This window comes from Mobula birostris, chromosome 13, assembly GCF_030028105.1.
Source record: "Mobula birostris isolate sMobBir1 chromosome 13, sMobBir1.hap1, whole genome shotgun sequence".
Lineage (NCBI taxonomy): Eukaryota > Metazoa > Chordata > Chondrichthyes > Myliobatiformes > Myliobatidae > Mobula > Mobula birostris.
The window spans coordinates 98,901,790-98,923,375 of NC_092382.1; positions in this window are offsets into that span (position 1 = coordinate 98,901,790).

Here is a 21,586-nt window from a genome sequence, read left to right on the forward strand (position 1 = left end):
ATTCTTCCCAGTCCTGTTGATAGGTCCTGGTGCACAACATTGACTGTTCATTCTTTTCCATATATGTTGAGTTCCTCCAGCAATTTGAAGGAAGAAATGCACTTTCTATTTTTATTCTTCAAACGAAAATGGAATCTACCGGCCATTCTGCTTGGCTGATTTACCATCCCTCCCAAACCCATTCCGCTACCTTCTACCGTAACCTTTGATGTTCGTAATAATTATAAACATTTCAAACTCCGCCTTAAAGATGCCCAACAACTCCACCTCTCGTCTCTTCTGTTCAGCTGACTTACCGTTATACTCCAGCTGGAGAACCTCCGTCTACCCTTTCGTCCATTGCCAACTCCTCACTTTCCCTCTTCTTTATTCCCTTCCCTCTTCCACCTATCTCTTCAGGGGGTTTTAATTCACCCCCATCGGCCCACTCCCGTCACCTTATTTGCCTTACCACGAGTCAGATTGTAATCCATCCTCTCATCCCGCTGAACCCACACGGCCCCTTACCATTCCCAATCCCTATGAAGGATCTCGCTCCGAATTGTCAATTGTTCATTCCCTGCTTTAGAATCCAAACGTGGGAGAATGCAGACACAGGAATAGACGCTTCGCCCAAAATTATCGTGCTGAAGGAGTTAAATTAGTAACCAAGTGGCTAACTGATCTTTTCAGCTTACATAATGTGCATATATTATCCATTTATTTTCCTCATGTTCACATGCCTATCTGAGCTTGTCTAAAAAGTCACTAATCATTGCACCTCTGCCACCACACCAGGAAGAGCATCCCAATCACCCACTATTCTCTGCGTGAATGTCTTGCCCATTGTAGGTCATTTGAATTTTCCACCTTCTTAACTTTAATTTCTCCGGCACTTTGTGTATGTCTCGAAATATATATATATTTTTTTGTGTTGTTGTTAAGATCATTAATCAGCCTCTCTGTATTCATTCGAGACTATTGTGTATGTACACAAACCCCGGAACAACTCCCTGTTAAACACTGCCTATGGTTTGCTCTTTGTACGATATTTATTTTTTTCTAATGCGATACACGGGTTACCACATTGAAATGCCTGAATTGTTCTTTGTCACCTTCGAAGCGGCATACCTATCGCCGTTCTTTCTGTTTTTTTTTTTTTGTCTATGAGTGTGTCAGACAGCGGAGTTACTGAATTACCTGTGCACGAATGGGTGTTTCCGTTCAAGCCGATCAAGCTGAAGTTTTTTCTTACACTTCAGCCGGTCCAGTCTTGGTGTTCTCTCCTGTGTCTCTATATTAATAAAAATACCTCCTTTTCCTGAATTCCCTATCTTATCGAAGCAACGTGGACACCGAACTGATGTGTTAGTTTGACAAAGTTGTTAGTTCTGGACCGAATTTTCCAACCCAACCAACCTTCCTCAACATCCGCAACTCCATCACGTTGTGGGTCCTCTGCTAGCGTATGTATGTGTTGTCTGCATTTTCATCCAAGTAAAACGCCAGAACTTCTCCAACACATGTCAAGTGTGTTTTACCTGTACCACTACCCTCTGTCCACAGTCTCTGGACCAAATTAGAATGGATGCTGTGCCATGAATCTTCGTGTTCTGGATCACCCTACCTGGTAAGTGTCCTTCTCAAAAGTCTGACTTACAGTCCCTTCCACCTGGTCGGGACTCAGGTGGCACAATGCCTCAGCGACATTACTCATGGGACAATTTACAATGATCAATTAACCGAACTCTGTGTTTGGTTTGTGTGAGGAAACAGGGGCACCCCGAGGAAACCCACGCGGCCACGCTTTACAGGCAGCGGCCGGAACTGAGCACAACAGTGAATAATCAAACGGAAAAAGGAACGGGCCAATGTCCGAGGGACTGAGTGAAGGAGCGCATCGCCGTTTCAGAGAGTTCCAGTCACTATCTCACGTGGAATATTGCAGTGCAGGACAGAATTCCTGAAGGCTCAGCGGGAAAAAGCTCTGATGTATCCATACCAATTGAAGGAGTTTCTGCTAGAGCCATACTTCTGGGAGCATCTCACATTTCGTGCTGAATCTCAATAAATAAATAGACATCCGGTGTCTTTTCCTCAGCAATCACCTTCCCCACATACCCAATATACTCAGCCCAATTCGACAGTTCGGACTACCACTGCACAAAGTGGCCAAGATTTTATTTTTATTTTCCAGAAGGGATTGCGGTAGCAATTGCTGCTTGAGACGTACGAAGGACGATTGGACGAGTGGTTTTACGAGTTCGAGTTACTCAATTAGCCTTGACGTGACAGACAGATTCCAAAGGACTCAGGATCAAGTGCAGATTTGCAAACTAGCTGCGGTAACTAGTCTTCCCGAAACAGATCAACGGTTGCGGATCTTGGAAGCAAAATCTCTCGCCATAGGAAAGATATGGAGCTGCATCGGGCGTACCTGATGGTGCTCGTGAATGGAAAGAGGGAGGGCGGGATCTAATCGGGACTGCCAACAGGCCCAATGGAACTGCACATGTCACTGAAGATACGGGATATGTTGTAGAGGTAGGGGTGAAGCGTCACCAAGGATTAACGCGGTCCTGACAACGCCGAGTGAACTTTGCCATGAGAATTAAGGGCGATTTCACCGTCTCCTTCAGCTGAACCCTGAACCTGGCCTGGATCACGGCGTAAAGAGCCGTGTTGGTGCAGCAGCTCAGCAGTTGCAGCATGTAGCCCAGTTCCCGCAGAGAATTCGGAGGTATCACGCATAAGTAATAAATCAAGCTATCCCATACGGAATACACCGTCAGCAGCACCCACAGCAGGATGAAATTCCCCGACATCACAAGCAGTAACAGGAGGGATTGCCTGCGGTTCTTCATTTCCAGGTCGGCGGGAGTCTCGCCATCAGCGAACCACGGAGTCTCCTCCGGGCTCTGCTCGCTACTAAGACGTGCCTGATGGTTAAGCTGTTGAGCAGGAGAATCAAGACAAAGGGCAATGTAGGGGTGAGGAGGAAATGAATCAGTTCAAATGTTTCCTCCTGAGATAGGGAAAAGAAACCATGTCCACTCAGACAGAGCAAGGACGTAATTGACATCGAATATGTCCCTTCGAGCATAAAGTACCAGAATATGTTCTTTACGCAGCTCAGCACAGTCACGGTCCAGAGAACCAGAGCAGCCGCCCTGCCGGTGCAGTATTTTCGTTTCAGCTTCTGAAAACAAATGGCGACAAACCGATCAAAGGTGTAAGTGACGGTGAACCAGACAGAACAGTCCGTGGCGGCGTAGAACAGGGCGGCGTGGATATTACACACCGGAAAGCGATTCGACCAAAAGAAAACCTCCAATGGCATGTAAGTCATCGGGATTTTGCTCAATACCAGATCGAAGAGAACGACGAGCTGATCCGCTGCTACCATGGCAACCAGGTACCTTGTGACGCCTTCGGAGAGACCGCACTTTCCCCGAGACAGGATGACTATTGTCATTAGGTTAACTGTGCGGAGGGCAATAAAGACCAGGAACACACATTTGGATGGAAACATTCTCTGAAAATAATATTTAAATCGATAGCACTTCCGAGAGCACAGATGGGTTGGAATTTATGAATCCACTAAGGAGAATATCGGGAGCTATTATTAAATTGGAAGACATCCCCTTGGAACAGAGATGGGGAGAAATTTCTCGACCCAGAAGCTGGTGAATGTGGGGAGTTCACCGCGACAGACGACTATGGGGGCCAGTTAATTAGAACCATTTGCAGAGGGGAGGATGGGTTATTGATTCATCGGGGCGCCGATGACGGCGGAACAGGGCGCCAGAATGTGGTTGCGAGAGATAATAAATCAGATATATTGGAATGGGGGAGAAGGCTCGGTGCTCGAATGACCGAATTCAGCTCCCAAGCCTTCTGGACTAATCAGTGATATCAACTGATGTCTGGAATGTATTCTGAATTTTGGCATCAGAAGAAGGAGTCAAAGATGGGAGGTGTTAAGAGAATAATGAACTGATTAATGTACCAGGGATCACGGTGACAGAAATTCAACTCCCCCCACTTGTTTACACGGGAGAAAATGAGAGCATAAGAACATTAGTAATAGGAGCAGGAATAGTCCATCTATTCGTACTGGCATGATCCGGCAGTGATGCTGATCATGGCTGATCTGACCATGGATTCATCGCCGCTGAACTAACTATTCCTCATAACGCTTAATTCGTCTCCTATGCAAAAGCTATGACAGCCAGTCTAAAGTATGTTTATTGATGTAGCCTCCCCTACTTCACTGAGCAGCGAATTCCACAGATTCACCGGTATCTGACAGAAGAAGTTCCTCCTCATCATGCTCCTAAATTTACTCCCCAGAATCCTCATGCTATGTCCCGTAGTTGTAGCCTCACCTTCCGGTGGAAACAACTTTCCCGCCACCATCATATCTATCCCTTCCAGAATTTTATATGTTTCTGGAAGATTTCCTCTCATCCTTCTGTGTTCCAGCCAGTATGATCCCTGTCGACTCTGTTTCCCCTCATAGTTGAATCAACTGATCTCCGCCTACACAGCCGGTTTTCCTTCCTCAAGTCGGGAGACCAGAGCTGCACAGTATCCCAGATGCCATCTCAGCAGTACCTTGTGTAGTTGCAGCATAACGGCCGTGCTCTTAAATTCAATCCCTCTGGCAACAAAGGCGAACATCCTATTTGCCTCCTTGATAGCCTGCTGCACCTGTAAGCCAACCTTTTGTGAATCCATCACAAGCACTCCAAAGTCCCTCTGCAATCAGTTACCACTTAAATAATATTCGGTTCTTCTATCTGCCCTCCCGAAGTGGATGACCTCGCATTTCCGAACTTTACACTGCATCTGCCAGGCGCTGGTCTGTGCACTAAACACATTAATATCTCTCTGCAGGCTGTCAGTTTCCTCTGCACTCTTTGAGTCATCGATAAATCAAGGCAGTGATGATTCCCACGTGACCCCGGGTTTTTTTTAACCCTTAAGTCATAGGAGCTACTTACTTATTACTTTAATTCCGTTAATCCTATATTCTGCCATCATATTTGACCTACTGAAATGAACGACCTTACCCTTATCTGTGTTGAACTCCATCTTCCTCGTCTAAGCGTAGTTTTGCATCCTATCAATATCCCGCTGTTACCTCTGACACCCCTTCACACGATCCAGAACACCCCGAACCTTTGTATCATCAGCAAATTTACTAACCCATCGCTCCACTTCCTCATCCAGGTCATTTATAAACATCACGAAGAGTAGGGGTGCCAGAACAGATCCCCGAGGCAAACCACTGGTCACCGACCGCAATGCAGAACATGACCGTCTGCAACAACACTTTGCCCTCAATGGGCAAGCCATTTCTGGATCCACACAGCAACGTCCCCTTGGATCACATGCCTCCTTGCTTTCACAATAAGCCTCGCATTATCAAATACACTCAGCCGATGTTTGCTGAAGCGACACCGGTTGGAAAGACCGGCCTTGCAATTAACGAGTCGTTAGAGGACAGGTATGAAAGAGGAGCTGACTTATATTTTTCAACGTTAATCATGAGGACGAGACCGGACACTTACGAAGAAGTGCTACAATTGCGAGTGCCGGGTCATAAACCACTTGGAATGTCACAAGCGCAAGTTCGATTCGAGAGTCCAACGTCAGCCGTTCGTAATTTTGAAGAAGATATTGATACGCCCAGAACATATTCTTCGCGATTCCCGTAGCACTGGGCATAGCATTTCGGAGATTATAATCCATTCCTACGATCGTCTAGATTCCTGTTCGCGACCCAGCCTCCGTCTTCTCTCGCTCAGCAGCCGCCTGTCTCTGATAGCGCAGACTGCTGTTCTCACTGACACTGTCGTTATGAGGGCGACATTTTAAGAGAACAGGCAACCAGCAGCCACATCTCCGCGGTGACGTCGACGACCCCCCCATAGGCACTCCCTTCATTAGGTTCTACGGAATGACAGGTGCAATTAAACCTTTACTTGCAGGCCGTCAAAGAAGCGATACAAAAGGATAGTGGAGTTGTAAATAATAATCCCAGCAGTCGGCTATCCACGGATGCGTGCCGTGTCTGTAAAAGGACACAAAATCGAGACATTTACTGACACAGAGCAAAACACTGATATACAACCAGTCTGGAAATAAAGGTACACGCTGCAAACAAAAATTAATACACAAACTCTAACAATAATAGAAACAGATTACAAATAATTATTGCATTGTTAGTTCTTAAAGTATAGTTGCACATGTAGATTGAAAATGATATCGAATTAGATAATTCCAAGATAATGATTTTTAGAAACAGAGTTTTTACCAGCGGCCAATCGGGTCTTCGGGTGATTTGGGAAGAGATGACTTCAGTCAGCACAGGTATAAAAGTCGACGAAAACACGAGGAATTCTGCAGATGCTGGGAATTCAAGCAACACGCATCGAAGTTGCTGGTGAACGCAGCAGGCCAGGCAGCATCTCTAGGAAGAGCAACAGTCGACGTTTCGGACCGATGCAGTCTGGCCTGCGGCGTTCACCAGCAACTTTGATGTGTGTTGTTTATAAAAGTCGACAGCGGGTCCTTACACTCAAAAGTTGCTTTGGCCAACAGGTAGGCGGCGTTTGCGGTTGATCTGCAGGAGAAAGGCAGGGGCAAATGTCGTAGCCGTCGTATGAATGGACCGTCAAGCTGCTGCTCGCCGAGGCGTCAGCTCAGGAAGGCTTCAGGAAAAGTAGGCAAAGAAGAGAAAATCACTTTGCTAAGAATTTTTTTCTTTCCTTTCCTTCTTTCCATCTCATCAGATGGGAAAATCAGCTGCCAAGCCGGATAGTTAAATGCTCCTCTTGCGGAATCTGGGATGGCATAGAGAATTCTAGTAACCGAGTGGACGGCGTGAGCTGCGAGAGCTGCGTTCAGCTGCACCTTCTGACAATCCGCTTTAAAGAGCTGGAGGTGGAACTGGACGAGCTCCAGAGCAATCGGGAGGCTGAAGTTGTGATGGGCAGGACACATAGAGAGGGAGTTATACTCTGGGCGAGGGCACAGGGCACAGGAGACTGTGGCCATCTCCTTCAACATTTCGGATATTGTCACGGAGTTTAGCGAGCGGGAGAATCGTCTGACAGTGTTCAGTCTCAGTGTTCGTCTATCCTGCACTTAGTTTGCCTCTGTGATTCAGAGGGGAAGTGGGCGTTGAGCGGTGTCTGTGTGTGGGGGGTCAGGGTGGGGGTTGGGTGGGGCGGCAGCGTAAAGGTCATGATGTGGTGCTAGGATACTCGATAGTGGTACGGACAGGTGCTCTGTCGGCGACAACATCAGCGATATATCGGATCCACTCCTCAGCGTTCTTAACTGGGTGTGTGAGCAGCTAGAAATCGTGACCAATTGAGTATTCAATGACATGGGTACGATGAGCGACGAAGTATTGTACGGCCAGTTCCGGGAGCTAAGAGCTAAGTAAAAAGGCAGGACCCGTCTGGATTTACTGCCCGTGCTCCGGTGCTCCGGGCTTGTGAGGCCGGAAGATGGTAGACTATACAGATTAATAAGTTATTGAAGATTTGCTTTTATATCGCATTTTTCTGGAAATGGATGATAACTGTGCATTTGACTTCCCCACCGTTGTGTAAATTTTCCTGCCAGAAATCTACCCAAACGGCTCTGCACCTCTGCTTGTTTCAATATTCTCTCCAGTGTTAAAACAGTCCAGGCCAATATAGAGTTTGTACAGTTTATTACATGGCGTAGGAGTTGTTTTTATATACCAGTTCTCTGAAAATGGATTGGTACATGCATTTGGCTCCGTCACTACTGACTCAATCTGCAGATTTTCCTGTGTCCCTGCAGCACTGATTTTTTCGATTCAAGTGTTCCTCCCATTTAAGAAATAGTCCAGGCCTTTATTACCTCTGCCAAAGTGTAAGACTGGGCACTTTCCTACATTATATTGCTTCATAGTTATTTGTCTCTTCTCCAGTCCGTCTAGTGCCTTCTGCCATGCTTCCTTAACCCTAGCTACCCTTCCATCTACCCTCGCATGGCTCACAAACCCTGCCACAAATCAATCAAATTCTTCATTCAAATCATTGACGAACAACGGGAAAAGAAGCGGTCCCAACACCGATTGCTGCGAAACTCCACCGCTAACCGCCGTCCAATCAGCAAAGGGCCGACGCAGTGATTGGCTGAGTCTGGACATGAGGTTTCACCAGCTGCTGAGAAACAGAAAAGACAGAACAATTTACAATAAATACAAGAGTCATATTGGAACAAATTATATGACTACTGAGCGGTATTTACAGATGGGTTAATCCGTAATAACAGTCCGGATTTAGTAACACAGGATAGATAAAGAACAGCAACTTATTCAATAGATAAAGCCATTGCAGGCATACAAAACCTACATAACTCAATGCTTGACAAACACTGAAATCTGCTGAATTAACCCGTGCATACTGTTCATATTGTATGCCTTCACAGTATTGTCTGGGTTAGGTTTGATCCGCCGCAAGAATCCCCTCATAGCAAGTGTCTATAACAAATTTTGAAGCAAAAAAATCTTCTTTGAATGCATAAATAGCCTATGTGCCATTAATAAATGGGTGATTCATTCTTAATGAATGTTTCGGAGAGCAGGGAAAGTGTATTTTTTTAGAGAAGAACGATTCGTTTATGGAGAATAAAACATCTACTAGCACACAATATCATGTCCTATTTTACCTAAGACATGAAAACATAAAAGCCATAATGATTTCAATATATTTATTGAAGTTGAAAACGGCAAGAGCATTCTGTAACTGTAGGGTTTATTTTATAAACATTTACAACAATTGCAACTATCAAACACTGTCCTCACTGCTATATCATATAATATCCTCATAACGACTGGGTAGTTATAACTATTAACTGTTAATGCAACATTAGCTAACCTTTAACCAACAAACATGGCATGTACAATTTCACCGTTTTAAGATTCCCTAAAACCGCAATTTCCCTTGATTTGACCCAGACCACTGGATCTAAAATCCATTACAATTGCTACGGTTAAAATTTGACCCGGATTAGACTCAATGTACAGAATTTTGTAGCACCGGTACAAAAGTATATATTTCTTTTCAATATTTTCATTTTGGCGCACTTTTGGTCACTATACATAAAGTCATCAAACTTCGGCTAAAAATTTAATGTGTTTTTACTACTGTCAAATATCAAACCGGGTTCAATTTGACCAGAACAGTAAGTATGGGTTAAAAGAGGAATGTAAAAGAGGATGGAACATGAATAGGATAAATATTGTTCTATTAATAATATTTATAACACGTATTATTTCAATCACGACAAAACTGCATTCAAATTAGCCCTGTAGATAAAATGCTTTGGTAATTTTCAAGAACGCTGCAACAGTAGTCACCTGTAAATGTTCCGAAAGCTCCGAGCAACCGAGAAATGGCCGTGTTTGGTTCAGGATTTATCAGAGGTGCGGTGAGTGCTGTTATCTGCTCTCGTTCAAGAACCTGATGTTTCCGATGTCACAACTGCTCCTAATCCTGAATTAGGAATCCTGTACCCTGATTCAAGTCCCTGGTTGTAGAGAGAAAAAAATCAGCAAAGTCCTGCTGCGCCCTTGTTAATAAGGCACACTTATTTCTTCACATAGAACATAGAACATAGAATAGTACAGCCCAGCCGAATATCAAACCATGCCTCAATATAACCCCCCACCGAATTGAAATTCCTCCATATACCTGTCTAGTAGTCTATTAAACTTCACTAATGTATCTGCCTCCACCACTGACTCAGGCTGTGCATTCCACGCACCAACCACTCTCTGAGTAAAAAACCTTCCTCTAATAACCCCCTTGAACTTCCCACCCCTTACCTTAAAGCCATGTCCGCTTGTACTGAGCAGTGGTGCCCTGGGGAAGAGGCGCTGGCTATCCACTCTATCTATTCCTCTTATTATCTTGTACACCTCTATCACGTCTCCTCTCATCCCCCTTCTCTCCAAAGAGTAAACCCCTAGCTCCCTTAATCTCTGATCATAATGCATACTCTCTAAACCAGGCAGCATCCTGGTAAATCTCCCCTGTACCTTTTCCAATGCTTCCACATCTTCCCAATAGTGAGGCGACCAGAACTGGACACAGTACTCCAAGTGTGGCCTAACCAGGGTTTTAGAGAGCTGCATCATTTACTTCCTGAGAAGGACACGTACATTCGCGAGGTGCCCATTGACTCTCCCCAATATTTATAACTTCTTGTCCTTCCATAACCAGCGGCTAATAATTGATTCGGCCGTTTATCATGTCGCAGACACTTTCTCTGGGTAATTGGCAATCGGTTCATTGGTGTGGAGGCAGAGTGTAACTGTATGCTGTTTTTTTTTTTTTTTTTCTCTCTCTCTGTTCTGCAGGCCAGAAGGCCAGGATTGTACGTTTTTTTAAAGATATTGAGTTCGCAGAAAATAAATCTAGATTGCATACTACACTGTTACATAGAAAATAACCAGGTGATGAAACAGATTGAAACCAGTCTGCTTGTCCTGATGTTTTAAGCGGAGGTTGCAAGGTTGTTGATGAGAAAGGGTTATAAACATTTCGGGTAGAAGGAAGAGAATGGGGTTCAGAAAGGATAATAGATCAGTCATGATGCCAGGAAAAACTTCCAGTGTCCGTTATTTCAATCTGGAAAGCGTCTTATTAACGAGAGAGCTCAGACAAGAGTTGTCTTCTTACTCTTAACGATTAAGCGCCAATGTGTGCACGGTGTTTCATCAATTCTGTCATAGGTATTTTCCGATAAGAATTTATTGAGTATCCAAGCAAGAAAATGCATCCCGTGGCATATAGAAACGTATATGTAGTGATTCCACCCCATTTGGTTTTGCTGCTGTGTAATTCGCAACCCTGTTACAAATTAGTGCCATGAAATAACAGACAGAATACGACTCAAGGGATTATATTTATGAATCTTAACTGAACTAAGGGGTTAGTGAGGAGGAACAAAACGAAGAAAGCTCATTCTAATTAAAGAGTCAAATACGCACAAGTTGGAGTTAATCTTGAATTTCTATGCTAGTCGTTTGCTGGTCACTCGGTCAAGGTGAAGCACACACCACCTTCAGAACATCGCTCGCCATCCATCTCGAACAAACGAGTCTCCCACCCGATTAAATCCTCCGATCTGTTCTCACGGCGTCTTCTTTCCTAACCTCCCGCCGAACCAAAAGTAAAGCAAGACCAACCTTAGAGTCTCTCGCCAGAAAATCTCCCCCTAAATCTACCATTCCAATTCGATAGCACTCATTCGTTATCTTCAACTGTATCCCAAACAGTTTGCCAGCAGAACAGACTGCTCTTACCGAACTGCTAAATGAAATACATAGAACATGTATGAGGCAGGGAATTAGAGCACTTTGATCATCATTGTTCTTTGAAGTTTGAACTTAGAGCAGATTCCTACACAAAATGCCGCCGAAAGTCATCAGGTCAGACAGCATCTCTTGTCATGAATAAGCGCTCGACGTCGCGGGCCGACAGCATTCATTCGGACTTGACAGCAGCAATGTACGTTTACTCTCTACATAGTTTTGATCAGTTCCCTGCACGTCACCGATATTTGCAACTGATCAACGGGGCGCCGAGCCGAAGCAAAAACTGATTAAAAAAATAGTTCTGTAGCTCTCATCGACTTTACATCACAGAAACATAAGACTATGAAATATAGGAACAGAATTAGGCCATTTGGCCCAACGTGTCTGCTCAATCATGGCTGATATTTTGCTTCCCTTCCTCACCCCCAATCCCCGGCGTTCTTCCCGAAACGTTCATTGCTGCGTCCAATGAACAACCAATAAATCTCTGTCTTAAATAGACCCAAGGATACGGCCTCCACAGTTGAATGTGGGAACAAATTCACCATCATCTGGCGAAAGATAGCTCTCTGCTTCTCTGTTTTAAATTGACGCCTCTGTGTTCTGAGGCTGCACCCTCTTGTCTCAGACACCCCAGCCTTGGGAAACATCCTTTCCACACCCATCTGCCTTGGCTGTTGAATATCCGAAAGGTTGAAATGAGATCCCACCTCATTCTTCTGACGTTGCTGAGAGTACAGAGTTTTCTATAGGTCCCCTGGGAGCAGCAGAGATACCGAGGAGCAGATTGGGAGCAACACACAGAAAATTTGCTGGTGAACGCAGCAGGCCAGGCAGCATCTCTAGGAAGAGGTACAAACGTCGTTTCGGGTCGAGACCCTTCGTCAGAACTTCTTCGTCAGCAGATTGGGAGGCATTTTTTGGAAAGGTGGGAAAATAACTGGGTTGTTATCATGGGTGAATCACAAAATATGTACAGGGCGAACAGGCGGAATACGATACTAAATCTCGTAATAGGTAACGAACTGCGTCTGGTCACAGGTCTCTCACTGGGTGAGTTGCTGGTGGACTGTGAGCACCGCTCCCTGGCCTGTAATATTATCATGAAAAAGGATAGAATCAGACAGGACAGGAATAAATAGTTGGGGGAGGGGGAATGATGAGGATTTAAGGCCAGAACCTGCGGTGTGAATTGGAGTGATGTTTTTGCAGGGAAATATACTGTGGACATGTGGCCGATGTTTAGGGATCTCTTGCTGGATGTTCGGGATTAACTTTTCCCGAGGAGGAAGATAAAGAAAGGTAGGGTGAAGGAACCATGGGTGACAAGTGAGGTGGAAAATCTAGTCAGGTGGAAGAAGGCAGCTTCCCTGAGGTTTAGGAAGAAAGGATCAGATGGGTCTTTTGAGGAATGTAGGGCAGCAAGAAAGGAGCTTAGGAAGGGGCTGAGGACAGCAAGATGGGGGCATGAGAAGACCTTGGCGAGTAGGGTAAAGGAAAACACCAAGGCATTCTTCAATTAGGTGAATAACAAAATGATGGCAGGAGTGAAGATTGGATCATTTAGAGATACAGGTGTGAAGATTTGCCTGGAGGCTGTGGAAGTAAGCGAGGTCCTCAATGAATTCTTCTCTCCGGTATTCACCAATGAGAGGGAACCTGATGAAGCTGGGGACAATATGAGTGAGGATTATGTTCTGGAGCACGCCGGTATTAAGGGAGAAGAAGTGTTGGAGCTGTTAAAATACATTAGGACGGATAAATTCCCGGGCCATGACGGAATATTACCCAGGCTTCTCCAGGAGACGAGGGAAGAGATTGCTGAGCCTTTGGCTAGGATATTCATGTCCTTGTTGTCCAAGGGAATGGTACCGGAGGATTGGAGGGAGGCGAATGTTAACCCCTTGCTCAAAAAAGATATTAGGGATAGTCCGAGTAATGATAGACCAGTGAGCCTTACGTCTGTGGTTGGAAATCTGTTGGAAAAGATTCTTAGTGATAGGATCTATGGTCATTTAGCGAATCATGATCTGATCAGTGACGGTCAGCATTTCTTCGTGAAAGGAAGACCGTCTCTAACAAGCTTGATAGACTTTTTGAGGAGGTGATCAGGCATATAGATGAGGGTAGTGCAGTGTTTGTGACCTGCATGGAAGTAAGTAAGGCATTGGACAATGTTCCACAGGGTAGGTTTATTCAGAAAGTCAGAAGGCATGGGATCCAGTAAAGTTTGGCAAGGCGATCTCCGAATTAGCTCGCCTGAAGAAAGCAGAGGCTCGTGGTGTAGGGAGTACATTCGGGTTGGAGGGTTCTGTCTAGTTGTGTCCCACAAGGATCTGTTCTGGGACCTCTGCTTTTCGTGATTTTTATTAATGACCTGGATGTGGGGGTTGAAGGGTGGGTCGGCAAGTTTGCAGAAAACACAAAGGTTGGTGATGTAGAGGACAGTGCGGAGAAGCGTCGGAAAGACATTGATAGGATGCAGAAGCGGGCTGAGAAGTGACAGATCGAGCTCAATCCCGGGAAGTATGAGGTTGTATACTTTGGAAAGACAAACTCCATGGCAGAGTACAAAGTAAATGTGGGATACTTGGTAGTGTGGACGAGCAGAGGGATCTTGGGTACATGTCCATATATCCCTGAAAGTTGCCTGATAGGTAGGTAGGGTAGTTTTGAAATCTTATGGGGTGTCAGATTTCATTAGTCGAGGGACAGAGTTTAACAGTCGCGGGTAAATGATGCCGCTCCGCAAAGCTCTGGTTAGGCCACACTTGGAGTACTGTGTCCAGTTCTGGTCACCTCACTATGGGATGGATGTGGAAGCATTGGAAAGGGTACAGACGAGATTTACCAGCATGCTGCCTCGTTTAGAGAGTATGCCTTATGATCAGAGATTAAGGGAGCTAGGGATTTAGTCTTTGGAGAGAAGGAGGATGAGAGGAGATATGATAGAGTTATACAAGGTATTAAGAGGAATAGATAGAGTGGACAGCCAGCGCCTCTTCCCCACGGCACCACTGCTCAGTCCAAGAGGACATGGCCTGGATGAAAGTGGTGGGAATTTCAAGGGGGATATTAGAGGAAGGTATTTTATTGAGAGCGTGGCTGGTGCGTGGAATTCACTTTCTGAGTCACTGGTGGAGGTAGATACACTAGTGAAAATTAAGAGACTACTTGACTGGTATATGGAGGAATTTAATGTGGATGGTTATCTGGGAGGTAATGGTCACCACAACATTGAGGGCCGAAGGGCCTGTACTGTGCTATACTACTCGATGTTACATGTTGTATGTACAAGAAAAGATGCGGCGACATTTTATCTAACTCGCCAGGCTTGTCAGGTTGTGGGGAAACCTAATCAATTTACTCCAGTAGCTCCACTGCAACCGATTCCCTCATTTGTTGAACTGTTCTCCAAACTGATTGTAGATTGTGTCGGCCCATTGTAAAACACTAAAGCTTGCCTCCAGTATTTGCAGAATATCATGTGAAACGCATTTAGGTTTCCAGAGGCAATACCTCTTGGGAATATAACGGCGAAAACTGTAACAATTACGCGAATAAAATTCTTTACTTATCTTGGATTGCCTAAAGAGATCCAATATGATCAAGGTAGTAACTCTATGCGTGGATTGTTCCAGCAGATAGATTATACTCTGGGAGCCAAACAGATTACGTCGTCTGCGTTATCATCCCGATTCACAGGGGGCTTGGAAACGTTCCATTCTACCCTCAAATACCTGACTGGGACGGTCTGTGTTAAAAATGAGAAGGATTTGGATAAGGACGTTCATTTACTTCTGTTTGCAGTAGGGGAGTCAGTACAGGAATCCCTAAATTTTGACCTTTTGTCCTGCTGTTTGGGCACAGAGGTCAAGGACCTTTGGCATTCTGAAAGGAACAATGGGTTAACAAAGAATTACATACTAATTTGCCGGATTATGTTTCAAAATTTAAGGAAATATTACAAAAAGCTTGTGACTTAACAAGAGAAAAACTAAAATCTGCTCAGGAGAAAATGAAAACTTGGTCGGACAACGAAGCCAGAATGAGGTCACTTAAGCCTTGAAGTGAAGTGATGGTTCTTTTCACTGTGCAAACGGACCCATTAAAAGCTAAATTTCCTGGTCCTTATGAGATGATATCTAAGGTCAGTGATATAGGTTATGTGGTTAAAACACCAGATCGAATAGGCGAAAGCAGCTTTGTCATGTAAAGATAACAAAATCATATTAAAAGAAACAGTCCGCTAATATGCCTGTTGTGGTCAATAATAATGAGTCTTATCCCTCTAGGAATTTATCGGATCCATCTGAGTCTCATTTAAACCCAACATTATTTCTGCCAGCTTACTAAACTGGAAAATTGTGGAAAATATTGAAAAGAAATTGGCTCATTTTCAGCCAGAGCAGATGCGGTAGCTATGGCAGTTAAGTTTTCAAAATAGGGATTTATTTCCAGACGTTCCTCAAAGAACCACAGTAGCTTCACATGATTTAGATGTTGGAGATGCCAAACTCATAAAGCAACATCCATATCGGATGAACATGGAAAAATGCGTACTGGGTGAACAAGAAATTAAGTATATATTGGAACATAATATTATTAGACCTTCTACATCGAATTGGAGTTGGTCTTGTGTTATGGTATGTAACCAGGTGGTATATTCGGTTTTCTACTCAATACAGGAAGGTGAATGCTGTAAGAAAAACAGATGCGTATCTAATCCCTAGGGTAGATAATTGTGTGGAGAAAGTTGGAAAAACAAAGTTCCTTACAAAGATTGATTTGTTAAAAGGCTATTAGTTTGTTCCACTAACGGATAGAGGTAGAGAAATTTCTGCATTTGTAACACCATGTGGGATATAAGAATATAATGTTCTGGCGCTAGGAATGAAGAATGCACCAGGAACTTTTCAGAGAATGATTAATTCTGTGATTTATGGGTTAAAAGATACAGATGCCTATATTGATGATTTCGTAACAGGAAATGGTACTGGGAAGCACATATTACTGCAGTGGAGCCACTATCTGAAAGGCTTTCAATTGCTAACCTAACTATTATCTTAGCTAAAGGTGAATTTGGTCATGCTACTGTGATCTACCTTGGTTATGTTATGTGTCATGGTAGATTAGATCCTATTCAGGCAATTTTAGAGGTACCCACTCCAACTGTTAAAAAAGGCTCTCAGAAGAATCTTGGGAATGTTGGGATCTTACAGAATATTTTGTAAGAATTTTGCTGACATTGCCCTTCCATGTACTAAGCTCTTGAAGAAAGTTGAAAAGGTTGTGTAGACAGTGCTTTTTCAGGAGGCATTTAATAAATTGAAAACTATGCTATGTCATGACCCTGTGCTCAAGTCAACTGACTTTGAAAAACCATTTTCATTAGCTGTGAGCGCCAGTGATGAGGCTGCAGGAGCCGTGTTACTCCAAAGGCATGAGGGTGATGAGGTTGATCGTCCGGTAGCTTACTTTTCTAAGAAATTTCATGAGAATCAAAAAATTATTCAACCATACAAAAGGAAATACTATCTCTTGTTTTGGCTTTACAACACTTTCAAATGTATGTTGGTGCAACTCAGAACCTACTCAGAGCTCACATTCATAATCCACGAGTATTTTTGAGTAAGATGAGAAACAAAACATAGAAGCTTACTGAATTGGTGTTTGATGTTGCAGGAGTATAATATTTTTGATAACTCATGTTAAGGGCAAAGATAATGTGATTGCCGACTGTCTGTCCCAATGTTGAATTTACAATGGTGTTTTTGAGTGGAATTTTAAGATTTTTTAACTGTATATTAGTTTGTAAGGTGATGTATGATTATTGTATGCAGATTATGCATGTTGTAGATTGTATACATTTGTATACTTTTTTTGTAAATAGTTGTTAAAATTTTGCTCATGATATACCAACATTTTCCCTTTTTGGGGAGAGGTGTTACATGCCCACAGTATGACCATGGAACAGTGGGGTGATGTAATTGTCTCATGACCCTGGGGTGATGTTATGTCACGTGATGGCATCTTTCCTCCGGTACTTAAGGAAGGCGCCAAAGTTTGACGCAGTTTCTACGTTATATTTTATGGTGCAAACACGTTGTTGCCGGCAGTTTCGGCAATCGCTGCCAGTTTTTGTTTGCTGCACATTTGTATTACTTTTGCAGTATAGTATTGGAGAGTGAAGACATTACCGAAGAACCAGAACCCAAAGATTGGGTAAAGTTAATGACATTCGCTGTTTTGGAAGTGATCGACTGTTTGGAATCGGAATCGTCTGGGGAACTGTGGCATGAACGCTTCAGTTACACCCCTGCAAGTTCAGGACGGTTTGTGCGGTGTCCACCCTCCCGAGAGAAAAGGTCAATTACTTTATGACTTTATATTCGATGTGAGACCTTTGGACAAGGCATCGCTCGACTGTGATCGACAGATTTGTCATTTTCTTCGGAGGAACTGTTGCTGCATTAAGGTCTGTCCTTAAGGACTGTAAAAATCACTTGGACTTTTGAATTTACCACTTGAAACGGTGTCTCAATTTACCCCTTTTAGAAGTATTTTTTATTTCGACTGTTTTTTCGAGACATCCACGTAACGGTTAACTTCCGGTTAAGCCAGTGTTTACTTTTCTATGTTTTGGAGTAGAGGCTAATAAATGCCGTTGTTTGTTTGTAAAACCTGACTTAATTCTATATTTATTTTGTCATCGATGACATAACAATATTTGCAATGCTTCATACTTAGCTTCACCCTCAGAAAAGACATGCTGATACTGAGATACAAATGACAAAATATCCAACTCTGAGGTGTGGAGTAACCCCAGCGGCGATTCTTATTAAAAGTAACACATCTGCGATTATAGGCAATATTCCCAAAATGCTCCCCATCGAATTATTGACAATTTGGTCGGTCTACCTCCTTATATTTTTCCTATCCTACGTTTGGTCGGTCTTGGAGACGAATGATAAAATAAGTCAGTCAGCATGGTTGTCCATTGGAAATATGAAATATTTCGTTCCGAAAGTTGCTTACAGGGCGGAAAGAGGCGGCGCATTGGATTTTACTTGGATTTTCAGAAGCCATTTGAAGCCACACATGAGGCAGCTTAACAAAATTAAATCCTATGGTGTTACAGGAAGGATACTGGCATGGATGGAAGAATAGCTGAGAGGCAGGAGGCACTGAGCGAGAATAAAAGGGGTCTTTTCCGGTTGACGGCTAGTGACCAGTGGTGTTCTTCAAGGGTTAAAATTTGACAGGTGGCTTTTCATATTGTTTATCAATGATTTCGATAATGGAATTAATGCTTTGTCGCACATCTTGTGGATGATGCGAAAATGGACGGAAGGGTAGGTAGGGCTGAGGAAGCAATGCGATTGCAACACGACATGGACAAATTGGAGGAATGTTCCAGAATGGCAGACGGAAAGCAATGTTGGGATATTATGATACTGCATTTTCGTAAAAGAAACAATTACATAGACTGTTATCTGAACAGGAATGAGGTTCAAAGATCAATGGTACAGAGAGACTTTGCAGTCCTCGTGAAGAATCACATTAATTTACAGTTAAGTCTGTGGTGAAGAAGACAAACGGAATGCTGGCATTTATTTCAAGGGAGTAAAATACAAAAGCAAGCAGATAATGAAGAGCCTTCATAAGACACTAGTCAGGCCGCACTTTGAGTAGTTAAAACAAGCGGTTCATATCTCAGAAAGAGTGCGTTGTCATTGGAGAGGATCGAGAGGAGGATTCGGGAATGAAAGATTTAACGTGTGAGTGTCGTTTGGCGATTTTAGGCCTGATCTCACTGGAATTTAGACGAATGCTGGAGGATCTCATTGAAACCTACAGGGTGTTCAAAGGACTAGATAGGGTGGATATAAAGAGAATGTTTCCTATGGGTAGGGTATACAGCACTCGAGGATACAACATCACAAAAGAGGCGCGACCCTACAGAAAAGACTGCTGCGCACTTCAAATCCGTGCTGATAGTTAAGGCGGAAATCGATCGGTCTCTGATCGTTCAGGCCATCAAAAATATGGCGTGATGGTAGGATTATGTAGTTGAGTGGGTTCGATCACAGCCATTATAGGAAGCCGGAGCAAACTCGACAGCACAATGGCCCATTTCTGCTCCTATCTCTGATGTTGTTATGGACTATCTAAATATTTTATTAGCCTGTCCCATTTTTAGTGTTGTTATCATTCTCGCAAACTTCTGATCATTCAATTATGGGCTGATCCAGCACAATGGGAAACTAATCTTTCCCACTTTGTATAATGAGTGCAAACTTCCATTTTCCTCATAGGCACATGTCTGTCTCAGCTTCCCTTCAAGGTCACGAATCCTTTACCTCTACCACCATACTAGAAGTGAATCCCATGGACTCTCTGCTTAAAGGTCTAGCCCTTTAATGTTTATTTGAAATTGCCACCGAGAAGTTCCCCGTCACGTTATGCATGCTTCTAAATCAATGATTCTGGTGTAATCTGCAAGATTATTAGTCAGCACATTTTCATACATCCGATTTTTGGTTGTGTATATCTGAAACCCCGGAACAACTCACTGTCGATCAGTGTCTATGAACTCTTCTTTATGCATTGTGATTAACATGCGATTACTGGGTTACAACGTTGTAATTTCTGCATTAATGTCTGTCACCTGCTGGCGGCATTAAGAACAGACCTATCATTTCACTGGCTACCTTTCCAACCCATCTGCACTTTCACCAAGCTCCGTCAACAACCACAACTCCATCACGTTTTGTGCCGTCTGCAAGCACGTTTATGCATAATCCCTATTTTATTCCAGAACATCTCCAAATTGTCACGTGCAGAATCGCTGCGCTCCACCACTGCCTTCTGCCCTCTATGTTCAGAACATATTTGAATCCACGCTTTCCTCTGCAGCTCCGTCTTACGGATCCCCCTCCCGGAAAAGGTCCTTCTCAAATGTCTTACTTCCAGTCTGTTCCCATGGCTAACAGAATGCCTGACGTTTCCAGTGGCTTAATCAGCATATAAGTATTAGCATTAGGATTGTATGAGGCAACAAGAGCCCCCCGAGGAAACCAACGCCGTAACAGACAACGGCGGGAAAGGAGCAGATCACCGGATGGTCAAACAGGGAAGGAGAAAAGGACAGACTCCGAGGGATCGAAAAAGATGACGGTCGACGTTTCGGAGAGTATACGTTCCAATCAGTATCTCACGTGGAATACTCCAGTGCCAAACACTATTCCTGAAATGTTAGCGGGAAAAACAAAAAAAAAAACTCTGATGTATCCAAACCAATCGAAGGTGTTTGTGCGAGAGCAATACTTCTGACAGTATTTCACATTTCGTGCCGAATCTCAATATATAAATAGACACTCGGTACCCTTTCCTCAACAATCACGTTCCCCACATGCCCAATGTACTCAATCCGATCCGACTGATACGATCACCACGGCACAAAGTGATTGTGATGTGAAAGATTTGTGGAATCACCCACTTGGTGGAACTCAGAGAGACATTACAGGGAACTGGTGAAGAAGGTAAACTGGAAGGAGCTCTGTGGAAAGCAGATTGTTGACACTCCTCAATCATATTAGTGCCTCAAGGTGTGAAGGGCAAAAGATTTCCACGGCCGTTCAGAGTCCCTATGGAACAGGACATGCCAGTGAATAAATGGTATATTTTGGGGAGGTATTCGAGAAAGGTTACTGAGGATTAATATGGCCCTGACAAAGCCGAATGCACTTTGCCATGAGACAGAAGGGCGATTTCACCGTCTCCTTCAGCTGCACCCTGAACCTGGCCTGGACCACGGCGTAAAGGGCCGTGTTGGAGCAGCAGCTGAGGAGCTGCAGCATGTAGCCCAGTTCCCGCAGAGAATCCGGGGGAACCAAGTAAAAATAAAGATAGAAGCTCTCCCATACGGAATACACCGTCAACAGCGCCCATAGCAGGATGAAATTCCCCGACATCACCAGCAGTAACTGGAGGGATTGCCTGCGGTTCTTCATCTCCGGGTCGACGGGCGTCTCGCCATCGCGCGAACCACGGAGTCTCCTCCGGGCTCGGCTGGCCACTAGGACGTGCCTGATGGTTAAACTGTTCAACAGCAGAATCAGGACAAAGGGGAGTATTGGGGTGAGGAGGGAATGAAACAGTAGAAATATTGCCAACTGCATTGGGGAAAATAAACGGTTAAAAGTCATACACAACACCGTCGTAATTTTTATC